Source organism: Diceros bicornis (assembly GCF_020826845.1).
Source record: "Diceros bicornis minor isolate mBicDic1 chromosome 7 unlocalized genomic scaffold, mDicBic1.mat.cur SUPER_7_unloc_2, whole genome shotgun sequence".
Classification (NCBI taxonomy): domain Eukaryota; kingdom Metazoa; phylum Chordata; class Mammalia; order Perissodactyla; family Rhinocerotidae; genus Diceros; species Diceros bicornis.
Genome location: NW_026690921.1, coordinates 1,046,975 through 1,065,905, shown reverse-complemented (window position 1 = coordinate 1,065,905; position 18,931 = coordinate 1,046,975). Strand labels below are relative to the sequence as shown.

Genomic DNA, 18,931 nt, shown 5'->3' with positions numbered 1-18,931 from the left:
GTCCTGCCCTTGTCTAAGGCTTCAGAAACACACCACAATTCAAACTATCACAAGGTGAACCTTTTAAATCATTTCAACTTCTTCTTCCTTGCCCTTCTGCACAAAATAGATGCCCTACGTGTTAGCTTACGCTTCGGTGCCTTTCAAAAAAACTTTATTCTTAAAAGTAGAGTTTGAGATTTACAGATAATTGAACAGAGAGTACATAGAGCTCCATACACTCACCGCACTTCCTCTCCCCTCTCTCCCAAGCCCCATCTCCCCTATTATTAATACCTTTTATTAGTATGATACGTTTGTTATAATGAATGAACAATATTGAAACGTAATGAACTACAGTCCCTAGTTTAAGGGTCACTCTTGGTGTTGTACAGTTTCATGGGTTTTGACTCACATATAGTGACATGTAGCCACCATTATGTACAGAACAGTCTCACTACCCTAAAAATCCTCTGAGCATATTATCAGCTCTTAGTGGCTTTTTAAAATATTAACAGTTGTCAGAAAAACGTAAATTTTTACAATGAAAAATGCTTCACAGGTGCTAAGTTTTGTTAGTCTCCCTCTTATGATCACTATTAGAAATAACGAAAAAAAATGAACTCCTATATAAATAGCAAAAATCATAGAATTTTAAAGATAAAAAAGATCTGGAAGATTAGGAAATCCCACATTCTTCAAGACCCTGCTCTCCAGTCTCTCAGCTTTGTGTGTCATTTATCTGCTGACTCCGCTGACGAGAAAGAAAGAAATCAATAAAGAAAAACAAAGCAAAAAACAAGTTTTGGTTCTAAGTAGTCCTCTTGATCCCGAGTTAATCAAGCATGGATTCTCTATTATTGCCTATTTGCATCAGGAACATAATTATTAGCTAGAGCCTAATTTGAGAACATTCATTATGAATGAAAGATGTCATATCTAAGAACAGAATGGAATTCACTAAGGCTTTATTCTTGGGACATTTGTAGAATTAAGTCAGGACATGCTGTGACAGTGATAAATAAGTTCTATATATTTTTCTTCTCCAAGACCATGGATTTCAGCCACACTTTATACCCATGTACTTTGCAACAATGAAAAACAATTAAACACTGACCTTGAATATTTTGCCCTCAGATTCATTAGTCTTTAAAGTATAAATTGAGCAATTTAAATCTAGATGAGTGAAAGACTATAGAGACTTCTAGAATGTCACGTTAGGTTTTTTAGAAGTGAAGAATTGACTTTATAAAGCATTTCTATTCCTGTCATACCTTGACAATAGTGCTACTGTGACTCTGTTTTAAAGAGGATAATGGCAGGCTTTACTTTAATTTGCACCTTTTTGTTTTAAGCACACTTACTTAATATTTCTCAGTCTCTTGAAAACTTTTATCATTAAGCTCAACCTTCATTTAAATCACCAGACCTATTTGATGAAGGTGACATGAATATTTACTTGCAAACTCCTCAGAAAATTACTAATTTAACCTTACTTCAGATGATCCATTGTAGAACTCAAACTGGATTTCCCAGGCCCTTCAAAACAGCTCATAACTCTGTGTTTGTACATTTATTTGGGAAGATATTATCTAAGGGTAATTAATCTTCCCAAATGCTTTCTTCACCTCAAACAGCAATACTTCCAAAGTTTTAATGAAAATGTGGCCGATTTGGTGAAAACCAAGTGAGTTGTTTGTTTTAGCATGCCAATGAGATTAAGAAATAAGTATTTTAATTATTGTTATTGATTACAAATATCAGAAATTAAGAAAACAAACTTCTTTGTCCAAAGACATTTCTGCAAATGAAATCATCTGAAAAACTGACAGCTAGCCTCCCGTTTTAACCACTAAACCATAAGAAATGTAATACCATGGGCAAACACTTGAGCCTTGTCACCTGCATGAGTCCCCAACGCTGTTGCCCCATCAGGGCCACAGATCAGGGAAAGGAACAGGCAGAGAGGAGACAGCTGTGCTCTCAGTGTCCTTCCTTCCTGGGTCAGAACTCGGTTCCAGCTGCTCGCTGTGTACTCTTCTGGGGGAGCAAAGAATTCTGGGGACACGAGACATCCAGTGTTAAGGATGTCATCATTCTTTTTTAAACAAATGTTAGATCATGTGACGAGCTTCTCAGGACAGGAGGAGCCGCCTCAAGGGAAGGCAGATCTTCTCTAGGAGCTGACGATCATCCAGGGAGAGCAGAGTCAAGGGATGCAGAGCGCCAGCCTGATCCCGCTCTCCCTCTGAGGGACACTTCGATCCCCACCCCCCTCCCAGCGCCCCCCCAACAGTTCCCATTGTATCCTCCGAGGCCCGCGCATGCGCAGGACCAGCGCTCTGAGCGGCAGAGGGGCCGGTGAGCTGGAGAGTGCGGGAGCGCGTGCACTGGAGGCGGGGTCCCTGGTGTGGAAGTGGCTGCCTCAGACGTTTGTGTGGGGGGATTGGCGGTTTCTGGATCCTTCCTCCAGGATTTTCAGTGCTGGGGAGCTCTCCTTTCTGCAGTGTGGAGGAGCGCTGGGCAGGAGGCGGCGCCAAGGTAGGTGGTGGGCGGCGGGCTCGGTGTGGAGATTTCCACCCCAGATGGCGGGAGCGCGGTGTCGGGGGCGGTGGATGGAGTCGGGGGACGGGGTTGCTGGTGGGCTGCCTGAGGCGGGGGAGCCCAACGTCTGTCCCTTGGAGGAGCAGAGGAACGCCGCCTGGCCAGCCGGTCTCTCTGCCTTGGCGGGGCCCCACCCAGCGGAGGTGCTGGGGGCGGCAGGGAGTCGCCTGCCCTCTGTGCGCGCCCTTGAGTTCGCGCTCCCCCAGGACCCCGTCTAGGCCAGGTCGCGACATCCCGGGGTGAACACTTTCCTTCAGAAGACAGCCAGTGGTCAGCGCTCCTCTGCCTGACTCCGCGCAGGCTATTGGGCTCCTCACTGCGTTCTTGAAACAAATAAGCGTTCCTACTTCTTTGGGACACTTTTATAGAAAAGCCTAATCCCATTAATGGTTTCTGATAATTGACTCTATATTTGCAAGGCAAATTTGATGCCTGTGAATGGTTGTAAACTGCATTTAATGAAAGGAGCTTTAAACAATCTTTGGTGAAAATTATGTAAGTTCCTAATAATAACTCACCTTCTGTTAACATAGACTGATGACTGATCAATTGAGGATTGAGATGATGTGTACGGAATTTTGGTTTCAGTGGAAAGGTTTTTCTTGGCAGTTGGTGCTAAAATTAAAATCGGATGAGGAGGTTTTTAGAAGTAGTATGTAGTGTGTGTTTTGTCTCCATACTCATTTAGAATTGTAAGAATTTAGATTTGGAAAGCTCATAGAACAAGAATTTTCAAATTTTGATTTGACTGAGAGGGTGAAGGGTCAAAAGGCCAAATACGGTAGGATTTCATTTATATGATAGTCTAGAAAAGATAAGCCATAGGGAAAGACAACAAATCATTAGTTGCCATTAGTTTTAATATTTAGTTAATCATTTAGTTTGATAGTTTAATCATTAGTTTTAATATTTCTGATTTTAATGATAGCATCCTAATTATGCTTTTGGATGATACCAGAATTTAACAACCTATGAAATTCTGCAAGAGGAACAAATGACATGTTGGTTATTGGTGTCTTTGAAGTGTAAGTATTGTTGGTAATGAATCTAAATAAGCTTTTTTGGATTGTGAACTACTGATTTTTTTTACTAGATCCTGTTGGACATGGCATATTACAAGTTTCAAAAGGCTCTTTAAATTATTGTAGCAGGCTGAAGCTATTAAATTATAATGTAAGATCTTTATAGATGAAACAGGCAAAAATACAAAAAGCCATTCATCTTTTTATCTTTGTTAAAATATCAAGTAAATCTTACCATATACATGAATGACTTTTGGCTAGACAGACCTGAACTTGACAAGTTGGACTCATTAGTATGGTGAATTTGTTTTGGAATGTTAAAATGGGAGAGGACATACGTTTTTCCTGAGGGTGACTCAAATCAGTATGGTGGGTTTCGCTGTTTATACGCTGTTTCTGAGTTACGATCTTGATTAAACAGCTTGTCATAGACGTACCAAGAAATTTGGGCCATTTTATGTACCAATATTTTAAGATGTCCAATTTCGCTGATAGTTTCTGATTTCAGGGTGTCTGGGAAAAACAGTTTCTCAACATAGGTACTTTGGAATACAATTTTTGATTGTTGACTTATTGAATCATAGAATTGTGGAGTTGGAAATAATTTCAGTGGTTGTAGAGCCTAATCTCTTCATTTTCCAGGAAATGGAAAGTGCGATACCTCAAGTTGTCATCCATAGTCTGACTGTTACTTTAGTGGCAGAGTTGGAACTAAATGCTCAGATGCTTGTCTCCAGATTCCTAGTACAGTGCTCTCTGTGCTAAGTACTATTAAGTAGACAAACCAATGAGTTACCTTCCCAGATCACATATGTAACCAGCAGGGTTGATTCTTTCCCATATGCATTTTTTCCTTTCTTTTTTAAATAACTACTAACCACAATTAATTCAGTCCCTTACCATGTTTAATGACTATCCTTGTGTGTGTCTCCTTGAACACATGTGGACTCCCTAGAATGGACACCAGCCTGTGAGTGGATTGCTGGGCCAGAGGCCGATGTGCATCTGCAACTTGACGAGCTGCAGCCAAATCATCCTCTGAAGTTTTAACAATTTCCATTCCCGCCAACAGTGTCTGAGTCATCCTTGCCCTGGGAATTGTCGGATCGGCATTGTCAAATTTTTAAAGTTTTGCCAATCTGATGCGTGAGAAATGATGTATTTGTTTTGTCTTTGTACAACTGTTTTGACAAAGCACAGAGCTGTGCAACTACCAAAATCAAGATACAGAATAATTCTAGCACCCAGAACTCCCTTCAGCTGCTCTTTTGTAGTCAACTCCTCCCCCACCCTTAACCCCTGGTGGCTAATGATCTGTTGCCTTTCCCTGTGGTTTGTCTTTTCTAGAATATCATATAAATGGAATCCCACAGTATTGGGCCTTTTGAGTCTGGTTTCTTTCATTTAGCACAATACATTCATTTTAGTGTTCATCCATGTTGTTGCCTGTATCAGCAGTTCCTTCTGTTTTATTGCTGAATGCAGTATGTATTGTATGAATGTACTACAGTTGATCCATCCAGCAGTTGAAGGACATTTGAGTTATTTTCAGTTTTGTCTTTTTTGACTAGCAAAAATCTGATATAAATCTTTGCAAACAAGTTTTTGTGTGAGCATTAGTCTTCTTCTCTTGGGTAAGCACCTAGAAGTGGAATTGCTGGGTCACATGGTATGTGTATGTTTAACTTTATTTGAAAAACTGTTTGTGGTAGCAAAGTCATGGCCCACAAAGATGTCCTAAACCCTGGAACCTGGGAATACATTAGTTTATTTGGCAAAGGTGAATTAAATTTACAGATGGAATTAAGGTTGCTAATCAACTGATTTTAAAATAGGGAGATTATCCTGGATTATCCAGGTGGGCCCAGTGCATCACAAAGGCCCTTAAACGGGAAAGAGAAGCAGTTGAGTAGAAAAAAAGATACAACTAGGGAAGCAGGGCCAGAGAGTTGCAGAGTTCTTGGTCTTGAGGGTGGAGGAGGGGGGCCATAGGCTAAGGAATGTGGTGGTCTCTAGAAACTTGAAAAGGCTAGGAAATGGATTAACTTTTAGAGTCCCCCCAAAAAGAACCTAGCTCTACCAACACCTTGATTTTAGCCCAAGGAGACCCGTGTCAGACTGCTAACCTACAGAACTGTAAAGCAATAAACTGAGTTGTTTTAAGCCATGAAATTTGTGGTAATTTGTTACAGCAGCATAACAAACTCCACTTTAAAACTGTTTCCCAGGGGCCGGCCCCGTGGTTTAGCTGTTAAGTGCTCGTGCTCCGCTACTGGCAGCCGGGGTTCAGATCCCGGGCGTGACCGACACACCGCTTCTCTGGCCATGCTGAGGCCACGTCCCACATACAGCAACTAGAAGGATGTGCAACTATGACATACAACTATCTACTGGGGCTTGGGGAAAAAAAAAAGGAGGAGGATTGGTAATAGATGTTAGCTCAGAGCCAGTCTTCCTCAGAAAAAAGAGGATTAGCATGGATGTTAGCTTAGGGCTGATCTTCCTCACAAAAAATACATAAATAAATAAAACTGTTTTCCAAAGAGGCTGAACCACTCTGTGTTCCCACCAGCAATGTAGGAGTGTTCCAGTTACTTTCCATCCTCATTAACACTTGGTATGGTCAACCTTTTTAGTTCTAGTCATTCTAACAGGTACATAGCAGTATCTCAATGTGGTTTTTATGTGCATTTTTCTCAGCATTAATGATGTTGAGCATCTTTTCATGTGCTTATTTGCCATCTGTGTATCGTCTTTAGTGAAGTGTCCAAATCTGTGCCCATTTTAAACTTGGATTTTCTTATTGCCGAGTTTTGAGAGTTCTTTATAGTCCTGTCAGATATGTGATTGGCAAAAGTCTTCTCCCAGTCTGTGGCTTGCCTTCTCCATCCTCTCACCAGTGTCTTTGGAAGGTCTGTGTAAAGTAAGTCGAGAGGCTCTACATGACCTCACTGGGAAAGAGTGAGTTTGGAGCACCTGAGTCCAATCAGACATTGATCAGAGTTGGGGCCGGGTCTCACTTTTAGTAAACCCAGCCCTTCCGCTTTCGCCTGTTCCTGTTTGCTGTGCTCGCCTCCCCAGCACAGGGGTCTGGTTCTAAGTCTGGTAGATCTCTGTCTCCTCAGGTTTGGGAGCCCACAGAAAATCCAGCTATGGCCTTCAGACATCTCAGCGCAGTTCTCCAACCTCCTACCTTACATCGCTTCACAATATGGCAAATTCCCTGAAGGTCAGACTAGCAGTATGTTTGACTTCGGCCACTTCCACCACTTCTGGAGGTTTCACTTTGCTTTATGGAAGCTTTTGGCCTATCTCCCCAGATTCCTGTGTGGCACCAAAACATAACACGGGTGCTTTGAGGAAGAGCAGTTGTGTGTCTGAAAGCCCTCAGGTTTCCTCTGCCACACCACTCCTGCAGAATCACTACAAGTTTGGCTAGTTTCTCTTTTCCCTAGCCAAGACTCGGACTGAGCAAACCAGATCCTCGGCAAGCACCCAGAATCAGAAAACGCCTGCAGGAGAAAGAAAGATAAAAATCCTTGCTCACATAAAAGACTTTTTCTTCTTTCTGGAATTTTAGTTGGTTGATTCTGAAGTTGTCTGATGCTCTAAAAATATATTTATAATTTATCTGCCTGTGTCCACTTTTGCAGCAAGAGTGCTTTCCTGTCTTAATCTCCTCTAAAACAGAAGTTCCCTTGTCATTAGTTTTTAACTGCGTCAGTTATACATTGTGAATATTATTATTGTTTGGTAAAGTCATGCTTTCAATGATTTATTCAGATGTTTACCCGTTTTTATCCTCACAATCCATTTTTACCTCTTAGCAGTTCTTCTATCAGTTTCTTTCTTCTTAAAGTACATTCTTTTTTACTTTTTAAGTTTTTTCCTTGAGGAAGATTAGCCTGGGTAATATCTGTGCCCATCTTCCTCTATTTTGTATGTGGGTCACCACCATGGCATGGCTGATGAGTGGTGTAGATCTAATCCTGGGATCCAAACCCACAAACTCAGGCCTTGGAAGCAGAGCGTGCTGAACTTAAACCACTACACCAGGTGGCTGGCCCCTTAAAGTACATTCTTCAGAAGTTCCTTAATGAGCATTTGGTGGTGGTAATACTCTTAGTAAATGTTTGCATAAAAATATCTTTAATTCACCCCAGTTCTTGAGATATGGTTTGATTGGGTATACACTGAAAGTTATTTTCTCTCTGTACCTTGAAGATTTAATCCAACTCTCTCTTGCCTTCCATTATTAAGAAATGTATCATAGGTCTAAATGTAAGTCTCTGTAAGTGTTCTGTTCCTCTGTGGGGCTTTGAATATCTTCTTTTGTATTTAGTGTTCTTTGGTTTCACTGGATGGATCTGGCTCTAAATTTTTTTTTTAATTGTGCTTGAGATGTATTCAGCTGCCTGAATCTAGAGTGGAAGTCTTTTATCAATTCTGGAAATTTCTGTTATTATGCCTGAATATTCCTTTAAATCATATATATATCTTTATATTAATTCAAATATATATACACATACTTATACACATTCAATACATATTCATTAAATATATATTTTAAATTATTTAATTCAATATATTATATTATTCAATATAGCGATTTGTATTATTCAAAAAATATACATATATTATTTATATATATAGTTTCCTGTACTTGACCAAACTCAAGCCAGCCTCCTTTGAGCCCTCTTCCTGACTAGGCCTCCATCTTGGCCTATAATAACTACACCCTCTCAGCACAAATGATTTCACCCCCCCACACACATTATAAGACTTAAACACTGACATAGTTTCTAACAGCTCAAATCCACATCTCTAGGATTACCCCTGCCCCCTTAAAGTGCCTGCCTGAGAAAGCTCAAGGCAGCCAAAAGATTTGACTGTTTGTTCTGGCCAACACTCCATCATTGATCCCTGACATCCCTTTCTTAGAGCATTTACCCAAAAGTTCTTACAACTGTGAATCTTTGCTCTGTCCCTTTGAGTTGTATGTGTGTCTCCTATAACTCAGGACTGCACTTCTTTTTTTTTTTTTTTTAAATTTTATGTATGGGCCAGCCCCGTGGCGTAGCGGTTAAGTGCGGGCGCTTCGCTGCTGGCGGCCCGGGTTCGGATCCCGGGCGCACACCGACGCACCGCTTGTCCGGCCACGCTGAGGTCGCGTCCCACATAGAGCAACTAGAAGGATGTGCAGCTACGACATACAACTATCTACTGGGGCTTTGGGGGAAAAAATAAGTTAATTAATTAATAAAATTTTTTTATTATAATTATAATTTATAATTATATATAAATAATTATAAATTATAATTATAAAAAAATTTTATTAATAAATAAAATTATTTAAAAAATTTATTTATTTATTATTATTATAATTATAATAATATAATTATTATTATTATTTATTAATTAATTAATAAAAATTTTTTTATTATAATTATAATTTATAATTATATATAAATAATTATAAATTATAATTATAAAAAAAATTTATTAATAAATAAAATTATTTAAAAAATTTATTTATTTATTTTTTCCCCCAAAGCCCCAGTAGATAGTTGTATGTCGTAGCTGCACATCCTTCTAGTTGCTCTATGTGGGACGCGACCTCAGCGTGGCCGGACAAGCGGTGCGTCGGTGCGCGCCCGGGATCCGAACCCGGGCCGCCAGCAGCGAAGCGCCCGCACTTAACCGCTACGCCACGGGGCTGGCCCAGGAGTGCACTTCTAAAGGTCCTGACAGCCATTACTTGAGCTGAGGACAGGGTGTCTGTCTCCCAGACTCTGTGAGAGGAGAGAAGTGAAACTTTGATCATTTCCAACCAGCAGACACAACTGGCCAGATCACACTGCACTGACCAACACTCTGTAACTTTTCCCTCCCTGACGCTACTGAGCCCCTGCTCACCCCTCTGCCTGCTCCCTCATTCTCCCTTTCAAATGCCCAGTCATCTCTGTACAAATCAAATTGAGTTCAGTTCACCCTGTTCCCTCTTCCCTAGTGCAGTGGTATATTACTGATTAAAATCTGTCCTGACCACTTTCACTAGAGCCTGGCTTTGTTTATACTCTAGGTTTAACACACATACAGATAATCTCATGCATATGCATAGATACGCATATACCAACATAACCATGGGCCCTCCAGGACCAGTTCAAGTGACCCCATCTTATCAACAGAGTAGCTAAGAGTTTTCTTTCAGGAGCTGAGACCCCTCATCCAGATCAGACCACTTGGGACCACCAACTCATCAACTGGGAGTGCCCAAATGCTTTATAAGTGACCTTTGGACATCAAGGAGCTAAAAACTCCATTCTCTGATCATGGTAACACTGCCAATTTGTGAACATACATCCAATGAAGAGCCACAAAGCTTGACTTTGCTTGTGCAGATCATCAATTACCTCACTTCTCCTTACTTCCAATCATGTACCTCAACACGTCAGACCACCCTGCCCTTCATCCCATAAATTGTGCCCCAAGACCTGGATCAGGGAGACAGATCAGAGACAGACACATGCCCCCTGTCTCCTTGCAGATCAATCTCACAAAATAAAGCTACACATCATTTCCCAAAAGCTGATGCCAGAATAATTGGATTTTTTAATGTGCATTGGGCAAGAGAAACCCAATATTGTGCAGTAACATCAATACATATATATGCACTTACTGATTGTTTTATCTTTTTTATTTTCTTTTCTGAGGAGGATTCACCCTGAGCTAACATCTGTTGCCAATCTTCTTCTTTTTGCTGAGGAATATTCACCCTGAGCTAACATCTGTGCCAATCTTCCTCTATTTTGTATGTGGGTGGCCACCACAGCCTGGCCACTGATGAGTGTTGTAGGTCCACGCCCAGGAACTGAGCCAGGACCACTGAAGTGGAGTTCTCTGAACTTAACTACTAGGCCATGGGACCAGCACATCTCTAAATGTTTTGAAGATGTTACTAGATATGCAAATGAAGTTTCACTATGATCTCTGGATTTCCTTTCTGCTCCTTTAGTCCCTCACTTCAGTGTATGTGTTTCTTGCTCCATCATTCATGCTAGAGGAATTCCTCAAATATCAAGTGGTCCTTGGCTACCTGTTCATATTTCTGTGATGGGAAGAAAACAGCTGAGTAGGATCTCTGCGGGCCCGATGGGGCCTGTGAATGTCTGGACTCAATGTTTCTTCAGGGGTGTTGAGTGTTCAACTGGTAACAGGCAAACAATGTTGGTGTCCACACTGATTAATAACATACTTATTCCACACATTCCCACAATGACAGACATCCTCTGAACACGTGGAAATGCTGACAACACACACCCACATACACACTATTTGCAAATGACCATCAGCATTCAGACTGTAAACTACACCTGATAATGCACACTGATATTCAGAACATACACACAAACTCACACACACATACAGACCACTCACTGTCTCAGAGCCCACAGTGACTTGAACTCTCTAAACACACACACACGTCAACAAAACACACCTTCACATAGATGCCATAATAACCATGCACCCTGTGACCATACAGAATTGCTGAACACACACACATCCACACAACAAGGAACGTGGTCGTGCACGAGTGGGCTTGATCAAGAGGTTTTTCACACCTCAGCATCAACATGGACACCCCAGGGCGAGAGGGAGAGGCAGAGGGCACAGGGAAAAAATGTGGGGAGCTGTCAGGAGGCACTTGCATAAAGCAAATATGATACCTGCAAAGCTGGTTGCTAAATGACATGTGACTCAAGGGTAGGAGGACCCAAGAGGATCTGAAATGGTACAAAGAAGGTGACTGATACAAACCCATCACAAGATATTTAAATATAAGGAACAGTGATATTTTAAAAGGCACTGAAGAGAGTGCATCAAAGCTTAGATATAATTCCAAACAATGAATAACATGGAATTCTGGCCAAAGAACAGCCATTATTGCTGTTAAAATTCCTATTTAAATGTTTCTTATAAAATTATAGAAATATTCCTTGAAAAATGACAAATATTCATTGGTTTAAAATATTTAAAACATTTCAGGATAAAATTACTGCAGGTTCCACTTTTATTGAGTAGCTTTTCTTGGGCAGCTATAAGAGCTTGACAAAGCACACAACAGCTGTTTGGAGGGTTGTAGAACATCCTGTGCAGACAGGACTTGGGGGTCTACAAGCTCTGAGACAAGGAAAGCACAAGATTGTGAGCACCAGCTCCATGCGGCTTCTCTCCTAAGGCATTTGCTATTTCAATGGAGAGAAGAGAGTCTGAGCAGAAAGAGGAGGAAAAATGAACTGAAATTTGGTTCCAGACAAGTCCAGTAATTTCTGCTTTCAGTCAGATGTGGTAAAGGCAGAGCAACAGTTAAACATTGATTTAATAAATACTGTATGTTTGAAAACACCAAAGGGATGTGGAAGCAAACAGGACTAGATGAAATAAAATTTCAAAAAGGAAAGAACCTTTTTAGGTGAGATTGCCAGACATGCCCTCACCCGGGGGAATTTGCTGAATCTGGACTCTGATAATCAGACTTGTCTTACCAGAAGACAATTGTAAGTACAGTCTGTCATAATTGATTTATGTTAGCTTTTAAATAGCACAAGTTTTCTTTGTTAATTTTTACTGCCTCCACTAGGAGACTCTATGAAGGGAAAGATATTGTATCATTTGCCACATGATCTCCAGAACATTCTTCAGTTTGGGCTGTATGACTTCTATAAATATTTGTTAATTGTTGGTTTCATGAATGCTATGGACTGAATGTCTATGTAATCCAATTTCATAAGTTAAAATCGTAATCCCCGACGTGATGGTATTTGGAAGTGGGGCCTTTGGGAGTTAATTAGCTTAGATGAGGCCATGAGTGTGATGCCCCCATGATGGGATTAGTGCCCTTACAAGGAGATGGAGGGCCAGAGCTCTCTCTGCCAGATGAGGGTAGAGCAAGAAGCTGTCCTTCTGCAAAACAGGAAGAGAGCTCTCACCAAAAGCCACTCAGCTTGAACCTAGATCTTGAACATCCCAGTCTTCAGAACTGTGAGGAATGCACTTCTCTTGTTAAGAGTGCCCAGTCTAGGGATGGCCCGGTGGTGCAGTGGCTAAGTGTGGGTGCTCTGCTTCGTGGCCCCAGGGTTCATAGGTTCAGATCCCAGGCATGCACCGATGCACTGCTTCTCAAACCATGATGTGGCAGCGTCCCATATACAAAGTAGAGGAAGATGGGCAAATACGTTAGCCCAGGGCCAATCTTCCTCAGCAAAAAAGAGGAGGATTGGCATCAGATGTTAGCTCAGGGCTGATCTTCCTCACACACACACACACACACACACACACAAAACCCAAAGATGCCCAGTCTAGGGGTCTGCCCCATGACCTAGTGTTTAAGTTCAATGAGCTCCTCTTCAGTGGCCTGAGTTCGGTTCTTGGACACAGACCTATACCACTCATCAGCAGCCATGCTGTGGGCATGACCCATATACAAACTAGAGGAAGACTGGCACGGATGTTAGCTCATGGTGAATCTTCCTCAGAAAAATATAAATAAATAAAGTGCCCAGTCTATGACTAGGACACTGAGTGTGTGAATAAGTTCATTTAGATTGACGATCCTTCTTCTACATGACACGTTATTGTCAATGATTCCTAAATTGGTGTGAGTCAAATTTCCCTTAAGGATCATAAAGATGTTAAGGCCCTTCTCCCTAGTTATGCACATATTGATACACATGAAAACATGTTGCGTCAAGTGCTTTATTGACACCTTAGTCTCACACTAGATCCTATTGGCCTTCAGTTAACCTCAGTGTTACAGTCAGTGTATTCCCCAAAGGGCAATAAAGGAAAGTCCCTGGACTGAAGAGGGGTCGGTGTCCATCGTGCAGCTCCTGCCCTCTGCCCAGCCAGCTCCAGGGCAGGGTCAATTTACAAGATAGGCTTTTCTCCAGGCAGCTCTGTGTTTCTCCCAGCCTGTTCTCATTTAGGATGATCTCATCAGGAGGAATGAGTGGAAATTTGGAGGGAAGAGCTACAGAAGGCGTCTCCCAGGGGAAATTTTTTGTGGTTACATGACCTAGAATATGGACATCTGACTGCTCTAAGGTGTCCTGAAAATGGAACCTTTCTCGTGTCTGCCATATCCTTCCATGTCCTCTTTCCCCTCCATCTCTCTGTTCTTGGTGGAAAAATTCCCTTGGCAACGACAATAAAAAAATGAAGGTAGGGAATGGCCCATTTCCAGTCTCAGAATTCTGTGAAATTTTACTGCCTATCCCCAGTCTCCCAGGACTGACACTCTTTTTATTCTTTTAAGATTAGATTACATTTTAATCTCCTTTAATCAGAGTTTTCTCTCAACCTTGTTATGTATATACATGTTCTAATACATAATATTGAAAACATTATTTTTGGCCCTACAATTTCCAGATTCACTCATAGTTGTTTTCTGATGGATGCATGCCTTTGTAATTATGTTTATAACTCCATTAACTATAGAAATTGACTAAATGATGAGTAGTAATGTAATAATACAGGAAAATGGCCCATTTTTATTCAACATAAAGTTTCATGTTTTCATCAAGACAAATACATGAATACTTAATTGTTCAGCAGAAACTCTTACTGTGTACAAGTGAGCAATTATAAATCTATTGGAGTTGGTTAACCTTGTCGATTATTCCTTGTTTCCGAATTGTGCATTCAGCATTTCCATGAACCCATTAGAATCCTGCATCTTTATCCTACCATTTTATTTTTTTTGTTATAATTTTTATTTATTTATTTTTTCCCCCAAAGCCCCAGTATATAGTTGTATGTCATAGCTGCACATCCTTCTAGTTGCTGTATGTGGGACTTGGCCTCAGCATGGCTGGAGAAGCGGTGTGTTGGTGTGCGCCTAGGATCCGAACCCGGGCCGCCAGCAGCGTAGCTCGCACACTTAACCACTCAGCCACGGGGCCAGCCCTATCCTACCATTTTAAATACTAGGTCATTGACAAAAGTCCACATGACTTGTTCAGTTGTGTGCTAATGGGTCCTCCGTAGGGTGTCTTCCCGGGTATGTTTTCCAATGTGAACTCCAGCTGATGGCCTTGTGACACTGATATAAATACTGATGTCTCCACAGATCATGGGGCCAATGATGTGTGGTCCTTTACATAGTCATATATAACCTAATACTTTTCATCCTATTAGTGTAAGGAATGCTATGGAAGGTAGATTGGTGACAATTAACAAAAGATGATTGATTATGAACATGCTGTTAGGGAGAAAAATTGAACCTCTGGGTATAAAGTTTTACTTTTTATGCAATTAATCAGCCACCCTAACAAACCCCGTTTATAGGCAGGTCTATATATATATATATATATATATATATATATATATATATATATATATATATATATATATATATTAGATTAAGATTATATCATCTATTTGTTTGAATGTGCCTTTGTAAAGTATGCCTTGTTTCTCTTGCCCTTTCGTACTGGGAGAAATATGGAATAGCTAGAAACTGACTGGATTACTCTGGTCTGAACTCAGATCACGTAGGGCTTGAATCGTTTAACAAATGAGCGATTAATGGCGGCTACACCGCTGGGATCTCCTGATCAAACATCGCGGTCATACACCCTATTGTGGATATGGACTGTAGAATAGGACTGTGCTGTTTTCCCGAGGGTAATTTGTTCTGTTGATCAATATTTTGGATCAATAAGTGATAAAATATTTTGACTAGCTGGTCTAGATTTTAATCACTCAGAGGTTATTTTATTCTCTGAAGTCACCCCAACCAAAATTGTTAGTCCATTTAAGTTTTGTTATCCCTTGATTTGGCTTACCTTTGTTTTTTTTTTAATTCATTGAAGCTCCATAGAGTCTTCTCGTCTTACTTTGTCATTCCCGCCTCTTCAGGGAAAGGTCAATTTCACTGATTAAAAGTAAGAGAGAGTAAAATCCTCGAGTGGCCGTTCATACAATTCCTCATTTAGACAACAAATGATGATGCTGCCTTTGCAGGGTCCAGTCACTGTGGCCTTTACACCATGTCACTGGGCAAGCAGTGCCTGTAACACCAGAAATGCCAGAGGAGATGCTTTTGGTAAACAGGTGGGGCCTGTGTTTGCCGAGTTTCTTTTACTTTTTTAAATCTTTCCTTGAATGCCTACTTGTGTTGGGTTAACAGTTAATGTAATAAATAATTGTTGGGTTGAATTTATTTTATTGTTAACTTTCGGTGATGATCTGTTCTAAGATTATGCAAGGAGAAATAATTCTTGTTCCTCATAGTAACAGTAGTACTTTTATGAATTAATAGATTAATGCAGTATTAGATTAGGAGTTAGTTTCTGTGATTGAAATTAAGATAAGTATATTGTTGAACCTGAAGGCTTTCTTAATTGGTGGCTGAATTTAGGCCAACTAGGGTATTGTTTGTACTCCCTCTCTAAGGAAGTTTGTATCCTGTATCTAAAAGGCTGTACCTCTTTAGCGCTGGGTCTGGGGAAGGCAGGAGGCTGGACAAGTGTGGAGCTGGCTCTGGCCCAGAGGGATGAGCAAGAGACACAGGGCACCTCCTGCCACACACAGCCGCAGCAGACATCACCAATCAGTCACGACACGCTGGGCTGCAGAGCCCAGAGAGCCCCCCAGTCCTCAACAAGTTGCACATGGAAGCCACTCCCGGGCAGAGCAGGGGGCTGTGATGAACCCATTTGCCATCCCAGCTCCCCTAAGACGTGCTCCAGGCCTCCTCTCCCCACTTATTCCGCCAGCTCCTCACTGTCCTTGGGACTCAGGCCTTCAAGGCCTGCCAGTAGGCTGCTCCAGCACTTCTCCTTCCTTACCACCGCCTCCCCTCTCTGCTCCCACTCTAGTTCCAGGGCAAGTTACCTGTGGCTCCTGAGTGCTGCTCCTTGGCCTGGAAGGGCCTTCCTTCACCCCATCCACCCTGTGCACTCCTACTTACCGTTCAAGACTCGACTCCAGTGATGCCGCCTCAGGAAGCCGTCCCTGACCCTCCATCTCCCCAGGCCTGCTCTGGGCCACCACTCTGCCTTCTGTCCACGTCCATCACTGCCTGGAACCCTGCTGGGCCCCGTTCTCTGGTCTTCACCTGTACCCCAGCCCCTCAGGTGGGAAGGAAACTCTTAGGCTCAGGGCAGTGGAGCAGATTCCTGGACTGTGGTGACACTGCCAACCTCAGGAGAGGTCATTCTTTGGGCCTCTTCCAGCTGTGGCCCATTGCAGCTCAGCTGGAGCCAGGACACAGGGAGGCTGGCTCTGGGCTCAGTAGATCACAAGGTCGGCCTAGGGAAAAGGCACAGGGGCTACACAGAGGGGCTCGGGACAAAACTCCAAGTCAACGATACCCTCGCTAAGGGCAGCAGGGGCCAAAGGCAGCTGCACAGGCCACAGGAAGTGCTGGCGAGCTTTTCATCTGCTCAGAGAGTCCCAGGGCTGGATAGAAGGAACTCAGGAGGCCCATCTGAGGTGGAGGTCACCTCGGGGGCACGCAAGCAGAAGCTGCGGGTCCCACAGCAAGTGGAATCTGAAGAGGTGACCCTGAAACTCCTTGCGGCTCTAACATCTCCGAGTTGGAAGTCAGTCCCCTCAGTCACAGCCTCTAGCTGCCCCCTCACAGGGCTGTGCCTCTCAAACACTGCTCCCAAGGCGAGAGGAGGCTGAGGGTGAAGGCAACCTCCTATCTGTGAGAACCGCTGTGATCACAGCCTCCCACGAGTGGCTAAGGATGATGAGCAAGGGACAGAGGGACTGACCCACACGACTTCCCCTTGGATGCTGAACATGCTTGTGATTCACAGGGCGAATCAGTATCTGTCCTCCTCCTCCACTCCTCTCTCCCCAAAAGGACATGTCAGTGTTTACTATGACATCCACAGACACATCAAGGGCATCTGGGAAGATGTGTACATCTGGAGAGTCAGGAAATGTGAAAACCAGTAATATCTGCATCCATGTGTGCAGATACCGACATCTACATACGGCTGTCCCATTCCTCCAGCATCCCTGGAATACTCCACAATCATGCTGGCAGGTTTTGGCACAGAGTAGCCAAACCAATTGGTGGTGTCCCTATGTTCCACCACTGCTGGGGTCTACCTTGAGATTCGGGGGAGGCAGGGTGCCATGCCCCATCTCACGAAAGTCTGGCTGGTGTCCAGGAGGGTCTCACAGCCTTCGACAATCATGCCTTCCATGGCTATGTTTTCCTGGATGCTCTCTGTCTCGTTTACTTCATTGTACGTTATCCTGTCGGGACAGAAAATGTCAGAGACAGGCTGCCCCCGTCTCTCAGGGAGAAGGGAATGCCGGGCCTCTGGCCAGACCTAGGAAGAAGGCCTGGCATCCAGGATTCTCAGGTGGAGCCTGTGGTCACAAAGGGGGACAGAGCATGCATATTGAACGCCCGCTCTGCCAGGCACTCTATGGGCATGATCTCACATCATCCTTCTGATAGCCCAAGGAGACAGGTGTTGGAAATGGAAATGGAGATTAATAGCTAGAAAGCAGGTCTGATTTAAAAGTCTGAACCATGTGGAACAGAGATGGCAAAACTGGGAGGACAGGAGTATAGGAAACCTTTCTTCATTACTCTGCCCCCCACACCACTACTGACCTTATCTCCATCCATAGAACTCCACCCACCCATCCTTCCTCAGGGTCTTTGCACTTACTGTCTCCACCTCTCCCCCAATGCACGTTATACAGTTGCTTTCTTAATGTTCAGGCCCTGGAATGGCTTAGTTTTGGAGCACCTGGCAATCCAGCTGGCTCACGGAAAGTCTGACTCCAGTAGGCTCCAGCATGTCTGGGGGGAGCAAGACACACCTTGCCCCTTAATGTGAGAATAAGGGCAACTCTCCTATTTGTCCTGTTATGACTGTCGCAACACCCCTCCTCCAGGAGGTGGCACCATTTAACTGCTTTTTAAAAATAGCATTGGTGGTGGGGCCGGCCCCGTGGCTTAGCGGTTAAGTATGCACGCTCTGCTACTGGCGGCCCAGGTTCGGATCCCGGGCGCGCACCGACACGCCGCTTCTGTGGCCATACTGAGGCCACGTCCCACATACAACAGCTAGAAGGATGTGCAACTATGACATACAACTATCTACTGGGGCTTTGAGGGGAAAAAGGAGGAGGATTGGCAATAGATGTTAGCTCAGGGCTGATCTTCCTCACACACACACACACAAAAATAGCATTGGTGGGAAAAGAGGCCTGTGAGTTGCCAACTTTGCTAAGAGCCTTGGTGGGTTTTCAGAAGTCTTAGGAAGATAGTAATTTTGTGGGGAGAAGCA

General features: G+C 42.9%; 1 long non-coding RNA gene across 1 annotated transcript in view; it reads left to right on the top strand.

The window, feature by feature from the left end:
* The first annotated feature begins 2,375 nt into the window (after window positions 1–2,375).
* Window positions 2,376–18,931, top strand: part of LOC131402319 (uncharacterized) — a 40,801-nt gene continuing 24,245 nt past the window's right edge. Inside the window, exon 1 of the long non-coding RNA XR_009218532.1 lies at window positions 2,376–2,520. This is a non-coding gene — a long non-coding RNA (uncharacterized LOC131402319). The remainder of the gene's footprint in view (window positions 2,521–18,931) is intronic.